At 30.6% G+C, this 13,096-nt stretch overlaps 1 protein-coding gene across 3 annotated transcripts in view; it reads left to right on the plus strand.

The window, feature by feature from the left end:
• The window catches only part of LOC126755681 (terminal nucleotidyltransferase 5C), a 313,932-nt gene that overhangs the window by 190,620 nt on the left and 110,216 nt on the right, over positions 1–13,096 (plus strand). The gene's annotated exons all lie outside the window — the stretch shown is intronic.

The following is a 13,096-nucleotide window of genomic DNA, read 5'->3' on the forward strand; positions in this document are numbered from 1 at the left end:
CATTTAATAGACAAGCCACCGACTAAACGGTAAATCACAAAATGTTGCTTTGGCATGCAACAACAGCAGCAACAACTACTTATGAAAATTATGTTTAGAAAATGCCTGCGAGTTCAGTGCGCTTAGAGTTGTTACAACAAAATATTATACAAAAAATATTTATTATAATGAAAAAGAGCAACATTAAATATTAAAAAAAAAAAAATTAAAAAAAAAAAAAATAAATGAATAAAAATGAAAAAAACATTAAAAATTTCAAAATAAAAATTACAAAAATAAAATTAATAATTAATAAAAAAAAATTAAAAAATAAAATTAAAAAAATTATAAGAAATTTAAAACAATTATGTAAATTAAATAATTAAGAAAATGATTAAAAATAAATAATAAATAAATAAATAATAAAAATACAAAATTATAACTTTATTCAAAACACAAATTACAATTTTTTTTCTGAAATTTTAAAAATTATCCCATTGAGGAAGTCGATTGGCTGAGTGTTTGTTACATAATAAGCAATTATCGATAATTTTAGGTTTGGAGATTTTGATATTTCTCGTGACTAACTTTTAGTTTGTTTAGAGTAGCAGTAACAACAATTACAACAACAAATATTATAGAAAAGGAAAAAAAATTGGGAGCAGTATTTACGTAAATATAGAGAGCGACATGCGACAAATGGACAAACAAATTTGGAACGAAAATTTCACTTAAATATCTTTGATGAGGTTGGTAGAAGTGCCTCTCTCATGAGCTGATCGTTAAAATCTCCCGTTTCATCGTAGAACTCAAGCCAGTGCTTCAATGAAACTGACTTTGCTTTTTGTGGACAGCCATTGAAGGGTTGGTACCTGATAGGTTCCACATATTATTTGTCGAGTTCGTGCTAAAGTAAGACATTCAAAGAAAAAGTGGTCTGCCACTGCTTACGTAATCTCTTTTAGTTTGCTCTTTAAATGGACAGTGCCATAATATAGAAGCTGTAAGTCTGTATATACTATTTCTGGACCTATGTATTTCATAAGTCCTTGTTATTGATTTCTCTATGCTATTTGTTCAAAATGCTTAGAATCTTTTGATCATTCCTAGCTAACGTGGTATTAAGTCCACTTCGGATTCATCTAAAGTTTGACCAACTCGTCTGCTTTTTCATTACCGACAAAAATTCCTGTTGTCGAGAACAAAAAGCCAAGCGGAGTTGACCTATCAGGGAGCTTAAGATTCTTTCTGCAATTGTTACCTTTCATGAAATTAATAAAGGGCGTAGAGGTCAGCAATGCTGCCGGCTATCCGTGAATATGGTTGCTGATCCTCTCGTAGCTATTCAATAGAACTTCACAAACCTTTTCTGTACCAAATCCATTTCGACGTTCCCTACTTTTTTAAAGAATAAACACAGAAACTGCAACTTTAATTGAAAATCTTTATTATTACTCAAAATAACATATTTTGACTTATATTTTCTTGAAGATTATATTATTATAAAAAGTCTGGCCGCGGCTAAGTCTTGATGGTCCATCGCCTGCCCAAAACGTGAAATGATCTGATCACCGCCGTCTTTTTGAAACCAAATGTCGCCAAGATACGATGTTTGGGAAATGGCCATTTGTTCAAAGGCATCAAATAGTCGGTTATCATGGCGCAATAACGGTTGCCATTGACGATTACGTTCTCACCGGCATCATTTTTGAAGAAATATGGACTGATGCTTGCACCGGTCCTCAAACCACACCAAACCGTTACTTTTTCTGGATGAAATGGCTCTTGAATTTCTTCAGGTTGTTTTTCATCCCAAATGCTTCAAGTTTGCTTGTTTACATATCCATTGAGCAAGAAATGAACCTCATCGCTGAACAAAATTTGGCTCGAAAACGTGGGATCTTCTTGGAACTTTTCAAGAGATCATTGAGCGAAGCGAGGTCGCTTCTGTAGGTCGACTGGCTTTAGTTCTTGCACAAGCTGTATTTTGTTGGATTTCAATTTAAGATCTCGAAGTAGAATGTGCCAAGTCGTTCCATACATCAGTCCAAGTTGCTGCGAACGGCGCCGAATCGACTCCCCATGGTCTTCGTGTACACTCTCAACTACGGTTGCTATATTTTCTTCATTGCATGTTGGACGTGGTCTATTCGGTCGAATATTAGCCAATGATGAATGCTGGGCCTCAAGATGGGTGATGGTGTTGATTTTAAGGTTGATTTCATGAAACTTGCGAAAATTTAGAAATTTTGTAAAAACTTTTTCTTCATAAAATTGGCAAAGTGAGAACGGAGCCTAAACCTGGCTGACGAGTTTCTTCATAAGCGACCTTACTTGAGCACTCACAACGCTAAATGGCATATTTTACACATTTTCGGAAATGTTCATTAATATTTTATAAATATTTTACAGTTAATTTATTTTTATTGCTTTTCTGCTGCTTGTTCAAGCTTGTTAACCAGCTGGACAATGTGTACTCGGCCTTTTATAATCTCTGGATACTTGTTGTTAGCAACATGTCGCAGCAATGTGGTTTTCTGCGGCGCTACACAACGCTGGGGAGTCAAAATCAGTAGTCAACACCTTTTTGCTTGTTGTTGTTAGTAATTGTTAGCAGTTGTTGCTATTTTGTGTTCGCTAATGTTGCTGCGAAGATTTTTTGCTGATGTTGTTTTTTTGTGTGTTGACACAGTGTTGGCCCCTCAGGCTATTGTTGTTATTATGTAGACAACGTTGTTGTTGTTGTTGCCGCTTTGGTGTACATGTTGTCATTGCGTAGCAACTGTTGCGTTTGTCGTTGTCATTGTCGATGAATGCGACGCTTTACGGCTATGCGGTTGAAAGAGTAAACATTTAGCGCAACAACAACAACGCCAAAAACAACATATAATACATTAGCTAAACTGTCAACAGCTGGTTAATGTGTGTTGTTTGCAGCCGCAACAGCAACGATTGCATTACATGTGCTCACCACTTTGTGTTTCGGCACAAAAACATAGACATTTTGGTTTTTTAAAACATAAAAAAAAAATATTTTTTAAAAACAAATTATTTTATAAAAAAATTATTTTATAAAGAAATTATTTTATAAAAAAAAAATATTTTATAAAAAAACAAAAAAAAAATTATAAAAATAAAATTATTGAAAAAAAAAATATTATAAAAAAACTCTTATATAAAAATATTTTTTCTAAAAAATTATTTGATAAAAAACCCCAAAAAAATTATAAAAATAAAATTATTTGAAAAATATAAAAAAAAAAATATTTTATAAAAGAAATTAAAAGAAATTATTTTATTTAAAAACAAAACAATAGTTATAAAAATAAAATTATTAAAAAAAATATTTAAAAGAAATTGTTTTATAAAAAAATAATGTATAAAAAAATATTTTATAAAAAAATGTTAACCAAAATTAACAATTATAAAAAAAATTAAAACAAACAAAATAAAAAATTTATTTATATAAAATTTTTTTTTGTTTTATAAAAAAAGTTATTAAAAAAAATTCAGCCAATTTCTGGTTTACTTTTGGTCATTTATCAGATGTCTGAACAAATGTGCGGACAAGCCAACAACCAAATCAAACATGTGTAGTTATGTAAATGTGTATGCATGTCTGTCCCGCTTGTGCAATGTGTCGCCTGTGGCGGGGAGCTGGGTGGGCTAACTGTAATTACATATGTATGTGCATCACAAGCAACGTTGAAGGAAGACACCAAAAATGTTAGACAATTGTTGCGTGTCTGCGCTTTTTCGATGACAATTGCAAATTGTCTGCAACACACAACAACAAAAATAACAATAATATGCAAAATACGAAAATTAACTAGACACTTTTTTGCAGCGAAATTTACATACATAAATCTACTTAGTGCAATGATAGCGTCTAATGTCTCATCTGCTCACTTGCTTGCCGGCCAAAGCACGAATGCATGGCGTTGGCAAATATACAGTTGCGTGTAGGAAAATAGCAACAAACTCGTATGAGGTGTATTCAAATTTTTTTTACAATTTCAACAAAAAATTGGAAAATGTTTACTACGTTTTTTTTGATAGGTGGCAACTCTTTTCTACAATTTGTGCAAATGCATACCGACATACGTTTCTTGAGCCTTTTTTTAAGCAGCCAACGTTTGAGCTGCTTTTTGTGGTGTTTTGCTGTGTTCCTTTTTCGATAGGTGGCAACTCTATTCCCGAAAATTAAGGAAATCGTTAATTTTTTTGTGGAGTTTTGACTCCAGCAACGAAGATAGAAATTTTTTCTATATAAATTAATCAGAAAAAGAGATTTTACTTCTCATTAACTTCGAAAAAATCGATAACTTTTGAATACCAGCATTTTCGCTTGAAAATAGCACATTTAAAGTATTAGCTTCAATAAAATGCTTAATAATAATTGTTTCCTTTCAAATATGTGATTAAAAGTTTTATTGCTAGGAGTGGCTAAGGCAATATAAATAAATATCGATTATTTTAGCAAACTAAAATTATTTAGACAAAATTTTATCGGAAAATTATGACTCAATTTTGTTACTTAAACCAAAATAAAAGTTTGTTTAACATTTTCAGCATTAATCGAAAGTTTCGATCGATTAATCGTTACAAGCAAATCAGTAATCGATTATTTTTGAAATCTCAATGATTTTATCGAAAAATTAATTAAAAACTAAAAAAAATTGTTATTTAAATCTACAGGAAAGTCTGTTTAAGTTTTTCAGCATTAATCGAAAATATCGAGTAATCGTTACAAACATATTTTTAATCGATTATTTTTGAAATCTGAATAGTTTTATCCAAATCTTATGACTGAATTTTGCTACTTAAATCAACAGAAAAGTCTGTTTAAGGTTTTCAACTGAAATAATCGAAAATTTCGGCTAATCGATATAAATATACAAACAATAAACAAATCGATAACAATTTGAATGAAACTATTTTTAGTTAGATAAATATATAGAATAGAATATCTGTATAAATGTGTGTTAAAGTAACAAATGCATTTAACCGAAAATATAAATTAATAATCGATTATTTAAGAGTGACTTTTTGAATTAGACTTCAGTAATATTTTTTTAAAAAATAATTTAAACAAAAAATTTGCACTGAATTCTACTAACGAAATCAACAAATAATACTTTCAAAATATTTGAGACACAAAAAATATAATTTATCGACAATTTCGATAAATCGATTAAAAGCTGACATATATTTTGGACTGCATTCCGCTAAAGAAATCAATAAAAAATACCTTAGAAATATTTGAAACACAGAAAATAGCATTTATCGAAAATTTCGATTAATCGATTAATCACTAACATATCTAATAAATGAATAAATCTTTTTCACTTGCTATTAATATTTTTTTCACTAAAATTTTTGTTAAATTTGTGTTTTGTTTTCGTTTAAAGTATTGCTTTTATATAACTCGCAACTGTAGGCCAACATTTGAGTGTATTTAAATATATTTGCGCATTGGAATATAAATATAATTACACAATAGTGCGTTTTGCTAACTCACTGCTGAGATATTAATACTATTTTTGTCATTTATTCGTTTTTTAATTTTTTTTAAATTTTTTTAAATTTTTTTTTTTTAATTTTTACAGTGTCTCACCTCCTCTATTGGCTTTGTTGTTGTTAAATTTTTAGCAGCGGTGTTTTTTACAAAAAGTTGCTAATTTTTAGCAATAAACAAACGGCAGCCATAAAATGTTATTCTGATTTTTTATAATAGTGGTTGTTCTTTTTGTTGTAGTAGTTTTTTTTTTTGTTGCTGTTGTAGATTTTTTCCTTAGCTTCTTGTCCATTAGACAATTTGCCCGTTTAAGCCATAATCACATAATCAATTTCATATGCAAAATAGTTGCCATTCACCCAGCCAACACGCACACATACACACGCACGCCCCGGCTCGGCGCCTTGTCTTTATAAGCATTTAAGACTTCGTTATTTGGTTGGCTTCCTCAGTTTTACAATGCGATGACGGAGTAATTGTTTTCGTTTGGATTTTTCGCAACTGTTTTTTTATTGTTATTATATTTAGTTTTTTTCTCTTGTTGTTGTTATCGGTGACGCGCTTAATTTTGTCAGCTATGCGGGTATACATACGTACATACGTACATCGGAGCTTGCAGGAAGAAATATTTTAGCGTGCTGATTTCAACACGTACAAATTCGCATTAACGGCTGTTGTTGTTATTGTAATTGTTGCCGTCAATTTGCAAATATTTTTAGCGATGTCAAAAAAATGTTAATTGACCAAAGTGATGCCGGGCTAATTAAGCATATTTAAGAAGAAGCATGAAGACGATGGTGTAATTTGTTATAAGGGTGGTTTAGCTAGTACGATTACTGGTCCTGTCATTTATTAACATATTCAAATGCGCGTCCAATATAAAATTTTCCCGATAATTTCGGGATCCCGTTATAATTGCATAAAAATCCCGAAATCCCGAAATGATTTCTTACTTAATGTAATATTTGCTGTATAATTTCGGGACCCGAAATTATTGCATAATAATACCGAAATCCCGAAAATAACTCTGTTGTAACCCGAATGCCTTACCCGAATGCTTACAATATGCAATTTTCAGGTTAATTTCGAGATCTCGTTATAACTGCCTAAAAATCCCGAAAATTTGAAATAATATCTGTTTTGACCAGATATTTAATGCCTAATTGCATACTTGGATTAACATTTCCCGCATAATTTCGGGATCACGATAACCCCGAAATCCCGAAATGATTTCTGTTGCTATTCGATATTGAACGCCTAATAGTATACTTATTGTAACATTTCTCGGATAATTTCGGGATCCCGACAAAATTTCAAAATAGTCCCGAAATCCCAAAAATAACTCTGTTGTGATCCGATATTGATTGCCTTATGAAATGCTTACAATATAATATTTTCTAGGATAATTTCGAGATCCCGTAATAACTGCATAAAAATCCTGAAATCCCGAAATTACGTCTTTTCTGACCCGATATTGAGTGTCGTATGACATCTTCATGTAACATTTCCCTTAGAATTTCGGGATCACGATATAATTGCATAAAAATTCTGAAATGATTTCAGTTGAGAGCCGATATTAAATTCCTTATAGAATGCACGTAGTTTTCCGGAATACTGATATAATTACATAAAAATCCCGAAATCCCAAAATGATTTCTGTTATTATCCAATATTAAAGGACTTATGGAATACTAATTTCCGGGATTGCTTCGGGATTCCGAAATCCCGATATTGTGGTCTTAATATTAAAATCTTAAGGCATCCGTTTATTATATACAAAAATATTTTTATATTGTGTTCTTATAAGTATATTTTAAGGCTCTTCCGTCACCTTTAAGTTCCGAGAGCCTGAGTGGAAGAACTATTAAAAAGTTTTCATATGAATTCAGTTTGACTCAAAACTGTTGGAGACTCGTATTAGTTCAATACAAATACGAATCTCGAAACAATTCGCCAACAAACAGGTTGACTATTTGCCAAATTAAATACTTTAATCCCTCATTAAATCATAAACTTTTTGCTAACTTTTTCGCCTTTAATGAAAACGAAACATTTTGAAATGCGCTAGTAAAAGGCGGATGCTTAGTTTTTGTTTTGATATTTAACAGTTTACCTTTCGGTGAATGATGTATTATAGCACAAGTTGAATATGATGTCACTTATGGGTAATTTTAGTCAGAAATTGAGCATTTAAAATGTCACACAGATCATTGAACTTATAGTTTTAGAAGTTAATATCTATGTATGTTTGTGAGTAGTTGTCATCACCACGTGACAGATGAGAGATGAGAAGGTGATTGTATATTTGTGTGACTGATGATGTGATATACTATACATACATTGGGCTGATCGCAGCATTTGATTTGAATAACTAAGTTATGAGACATTCAATTTAAACCAGGTTGGGCACCATGGCGTATGCGTAACTTTGAAAGGAACAAATAAAATTAAAATTTTTTTTAAATAAAATATTGTGTGAAATGAAACTACTGGCAACACTAATTGAGAGCCTTCACATTTTTCAATATTTATTATTATTTTTTAAATAAAACCACTAAGGAATGGCTTATTCCCTCAACAGCATATTTAGCTATAGTTTTGAATACAGCTGCCGTAAAAATTACAGCTTGCACTTAAAAAGCGATCAATTGTTGCTAATTCGAATTCCGATTTATGTTCTATGTTTATCTAATTTTTTTAAATATTTTTTTATTAATCAAGAATTTGTGCTGAGTGGCGTATACGTAATTTTTCAATGGTTAAGATAAGGAACTTACATATTTCAATTTAGATTACAATTGCTTCAACTTAAATAAATACTTCGATTCCACCGCAGTTATAATACCCTTCACGAGTAAATTTTTTATAGCATAAAAGGGTATATAAATTATTATATCGATTTTGAACGGTCAGCTTGTATGGCAGCTATATGCTAAAGTAATTCGATCTAAACGATATGTTCGGAAATCGCAACATTGGAATAGATAATAGTCCACGCAAAATTTCATGAAGATATCTCGTCGAATGAGAAAGTTTTCCATACAAGCACTACATTGTCCGATTGTTCAGTTTGTATGGCAGCTATATGATATAGTGGTCCAATATAAGCGGTTCCGACAAATGAGCACATTCTTGTTGAGAAAAGTACGCATGAAAAATATCAGACCGATATCTCCAGAACTAAGTCACTAGTTCATGTATAAACAGACGAACAGACAGACAGACATACTGCTTGAAAGGATCTTCGATGTTACCTTTTAGGTGTTACAAACATAATGGCAAATTTAATATAACCTGTTCTGCAGATAAAAATACTTGCACCTTTGCTATTGTATAAATTTCCTGTTCAGTTTATGGCCGTGGCGTATACGTAACTTCAATATGTTATACAAAAGGAAGAAATATGTATTTTTTGAAATTGGGAAAATATATTAATTTTAATAAACTAAACTGAAAGTGCTTAGTACATGGCAAATTTTTAAATAATTCATATCAATATAAAATGAATTAAGTAAAAATTTAAATAAATTAAATAAAAATCTATTTTACTTAAACGTTTATGTTAATGGTGCCAAAATCAAAAAAATTCTCAAAATTTTAATCGAAATTTAAAATTTTATTTAAAAAATTTTGAAATATGTAATGTAAATATTTTGAGTTCAAATGTGAAAAATATACCTTATATTTTTTTTATGTTTTTTTTTTTATTTTTTTAAATTAACAAGGTGGCAACTCTGTTTTAATAAAATATTTACTGTTATTAAACTTCATTGTTCTATAAAAAAATATTAAACAAATGGTTTATAAAAAAATACAAAAATGTTTTATAAAAGAAATGTTTTTATAAAAATTTTTTACAAAAATTAAAACCCAAAAAAGCAATTCTGTTTCAATTAAATGTTGTATTTAACGTTGTTAAATTTCGTTGTTCTATAAAAAAATAAGTTTTTGTCAGAAATATATTTTTAATTAAAAACTGTGCAGTTGCAGAGACTTTCAACAGTTAGTTTGTATAAAAACTGTAATTTTTTTGTAAAAAAAAAATTTTTTTTTTATTAAAAACTGCAGTCAAAATTCTAGAAGATTCGATATTTACTTGTGAATGTCAGCTAATATTAATTTTTTTTTCAGAAATATTGAAAGAAGGCAATCTTTTTTTCAGAAAAAACTTTTGTTGTTGCCACTTATTTTAATTATCGATAACTTTTTTATAAAGAAAATTTTTTTATTAATTATTTTTTTCTGAAATATTCTTAAGGTGACAACGCTTTTTCAGAAACAAACTTACGTCGTTGCCACTCATTTAAATTATCGAAACACACATTTTTTTTGTCAAAAACATAAGCGATTTTATACATGTCCGCTTGTGAATGGCAGCTAATAATTATTAATTGTTTTAGACATATTTTCAAGGTGGCAACCTTTTACAGAAACAAACTTTTGTCGTTGCCACTTATATAAATTTTATATTATCTTCAACATGTTACTATTTCTAAACATCTTAAAGCTGTTTCTTGCAATCCAATGCCCTGGCGATCTCGTTCCTAAACCCTTTACGACACAAAAATTTGTATTATCTCTCATACTTAAGCCGCTTGTGAAATACAGTTTGAAATAAGTAACCAAGCCTAGATGTGCAGAAATTTTGTTTCGCAGCACACTGTAGCAGCTCATTAAGCTAAATAGTCACACTATTTTACTGCGCATATTATTAAAATATTTCCATACATAGTACTAAATACCGTTATTTTAATTGCAACATGAAAATTCAAATGGAAGTGCAGTTCAGACTGGTATATTTACATATTAAAATAATTTAGTGGCCTTAACTGTACATTTGTCTTGTTGAGTACATTCTAAACTTGTCTACCTGCATATGACCTTGCCACATTGCAGAATATTTACACAAACAAACGTAACGATCTGCATATGCAGATTTTTATATCAACCTGCTTGCTTTCGATTTCAAACCCTTCATTGGCAATCTGCATACAACCAACCTCCAACACCACAAACTTCGTCGCTGAGCTCTGAGACTGAGTTAGTTCTTTTTCTTTTTCGATTTTAATTAATTTTTATACTTCGCTTACATCACAGTTTTCATATCATATTTATACATACTTGTATTCAACATAAATAAGTATCAGTGCTAGTCTTTTTAGTTGTGCTCTTTTATTTTTCATTGTAACTGTAACTAATTTTCACGTGTCCGTCATAAAATTGTAGTAAATGTTAGTTGCAAAGGCGGGTCCATGATAATTATGGGCTAGGACGTTCATTCATTATACTCGCTTCTAAAGGTTATATGTATTTCTGTATACAGTGACGGGACAAAATATTCGGAATTTATTTTCATGAGTGACTCAATTTAGAATAATAGTAAAGAAATAGCGTAAAAAATATATAAAATTTATATTAAATAAAAATACAATATGACTCAGTTGGTGGTTCTTGGAAATTCGGAATTGGGGGTTTTTTTTTGTTCTCAAAGAAAAACTACCCGTTCCAAAAGTTCATATTTTTTATTTCAGGAAATTGTTACTTTCTGACAACTACGAACTTTATTGGACTAATATTATTATTGGTGTATTTGTTGTTATCATTTTCTAAGAAATTCGGAAATAATTTCTTGCTTTTTCAAGAAAAAACTACCCGTTCCAAAAGTTCATATTTTTTAATTCAGCGAATTTTTATTTTAAATTTTGAATAATGAAAAGATCTGTGAGTTAGTATACAAATCTGAAAACTTTTGAACTTGTTGTCAGACCGTTAACCTCGCTATAAGTTTTTAGAATATAATATCCCTCCCTTGGTAGTTCTTATTTTCCAACAATTAGACGTTTTTTGACCAACTACGCGCTTTTAAGATCTAATATTGTTCTTGCTTTATTTGTTGTTAACATTTTCTAAGAAATTCTGAAATAAGTTTTTCCTTTCTTAAAGAAAAATTTCCCGTTCCAAAAGTTCATATTTTTTATTTCAGCGTATTGTTGCTTGAAATTTTAATTAAAAAAATATCTTTTGAGTTGACACATAAAACTTAAAATTTTGAGGTTTAATTCCAAATTTTGAGTCTATTTTCAGACCGTTATGCTTCCTCAGGATTACCACAAAACCTTTCAGAACCTTCAAAAGCCGTCGCGCGTCTTTTCTTTAATAAGCTTTGCACATTGAATATTTCTTCTGTGAAATTTTTATGAGAAGATTACTTGAGTTGGAACACCTCACCAGCGGGAAATCTTCAACACTATAGCAGCTCTTTGATTGTGTCAAACAAGAAGTGATTTTATGAGCAATTAAGACCATGAGTTCCAATATGATTTTCATCTTTCGAATGTATGTAGCTAGGACTAAATGTTACAATTTCAACAACTATCTTAATAGTTTGCCTGGGAAAGTTTTGGACTCCTACAGTATATTGTCTAAATCCGTGCCTCAGATTAACTTGAAGTTCGTAAGGGTTTGCGAGTACTGTTCTGGCGATAATTCTGACCGGTAAAGCTAATTTCGACTCATTCTGTTCTATCATGTTTTGTTGACGGTAGTTGAAGAAAATCTGGTTCTTCAATAAAACCTCTCCAAATATCATTTGTCTCAACGGCAAAGGAAATACTTAACTAAAGAAACAAGTCGTAGAGAGATTTTACGCTATAATGAAGGGATATTTGTTTCAACTTGGATCAAATTATTGCTGAATGACCCAATCGCAGCCAAAGTGTCTGTGAAGCTGCCGCTATTGATCTTGTCTTTAGGAAGCTCCACGTAAATCTGGAGCATTCATAATATTTAAAGACAGTGTATTGAAGTCTATTCATCTTCATCCTTATAATAATTTTATAAATTAGCTTAAGTTGGTACTTGTGCGTCAGAGATCTTTGGTTTAGGCATCTTTCAGACCCCTCGTCCATTTGAAACCTAAACATTTAAAAGTGGTTTATTAGAGAAACCAAAAGTAATCTCTAGATTATTAGCGGTTGTTATATACATCGATTTCTAGTTTGAGTTTAAGACCTATTTCGGGTTTTTAGCCCCGGAATCGTAATCCCGTTGATTATCAAGCGCCTGAAGAAATCTGTCGAACAATTTTTGTAATAAACAGCTGGTTTCTATTCAACCGTTAAATAAATGGAAAATTACCGTTAGTTTTAATAGAAAAACTGTTGTCATTAGTCTGTAATTGAAGTCTCGGTGGTTTTGATGACCACCCGACGAAATCCGTCGAACAATTTTTGTAATAAACAGCTGATTTCCACTCAACTGTTAACCAAATGACAAAGTACCGTTATTTTTAATGAAAAAGGTTTGCCATACGTCATTATTCTGGCAATACGTACCAAATATTTATATATGACCAATATTACACCACATTTTCAATTCCGTGAAATTTGCTGTCTTCATGAGTATTTTTATACGTCACTGTATGCACATGTACATATGTGTGTATATTAAATAAGCATGCAAGCGCGAATAGAATTTTGTTGCTCGTGCACAAATTGCCAAGCTATTAACTGATTCGCTGGCTCACATGGCGCATTTGCACATTCTAACAACTCACACACACACACACACCATTCTCGCACACACAAAAACACACATATA

This window comes from Bactrocera neohumeralis, chromosome 4 (assembly GCF_024586455.1).
Source record: "Bactrocera neohumeralis isolate Rockhampton chromosome 4, APGP_CSIRO_Bneo_wtdbg2-racon-allhic-juicebox.fasta_v2, whole genome shotgun sequence".
Lineage (NCBI taxonomy): Eukaryota > Metazoa > Arthropoda > Insecta > Diptera > Tephritidae > Bactrocera > Bactrocera neohumeralis.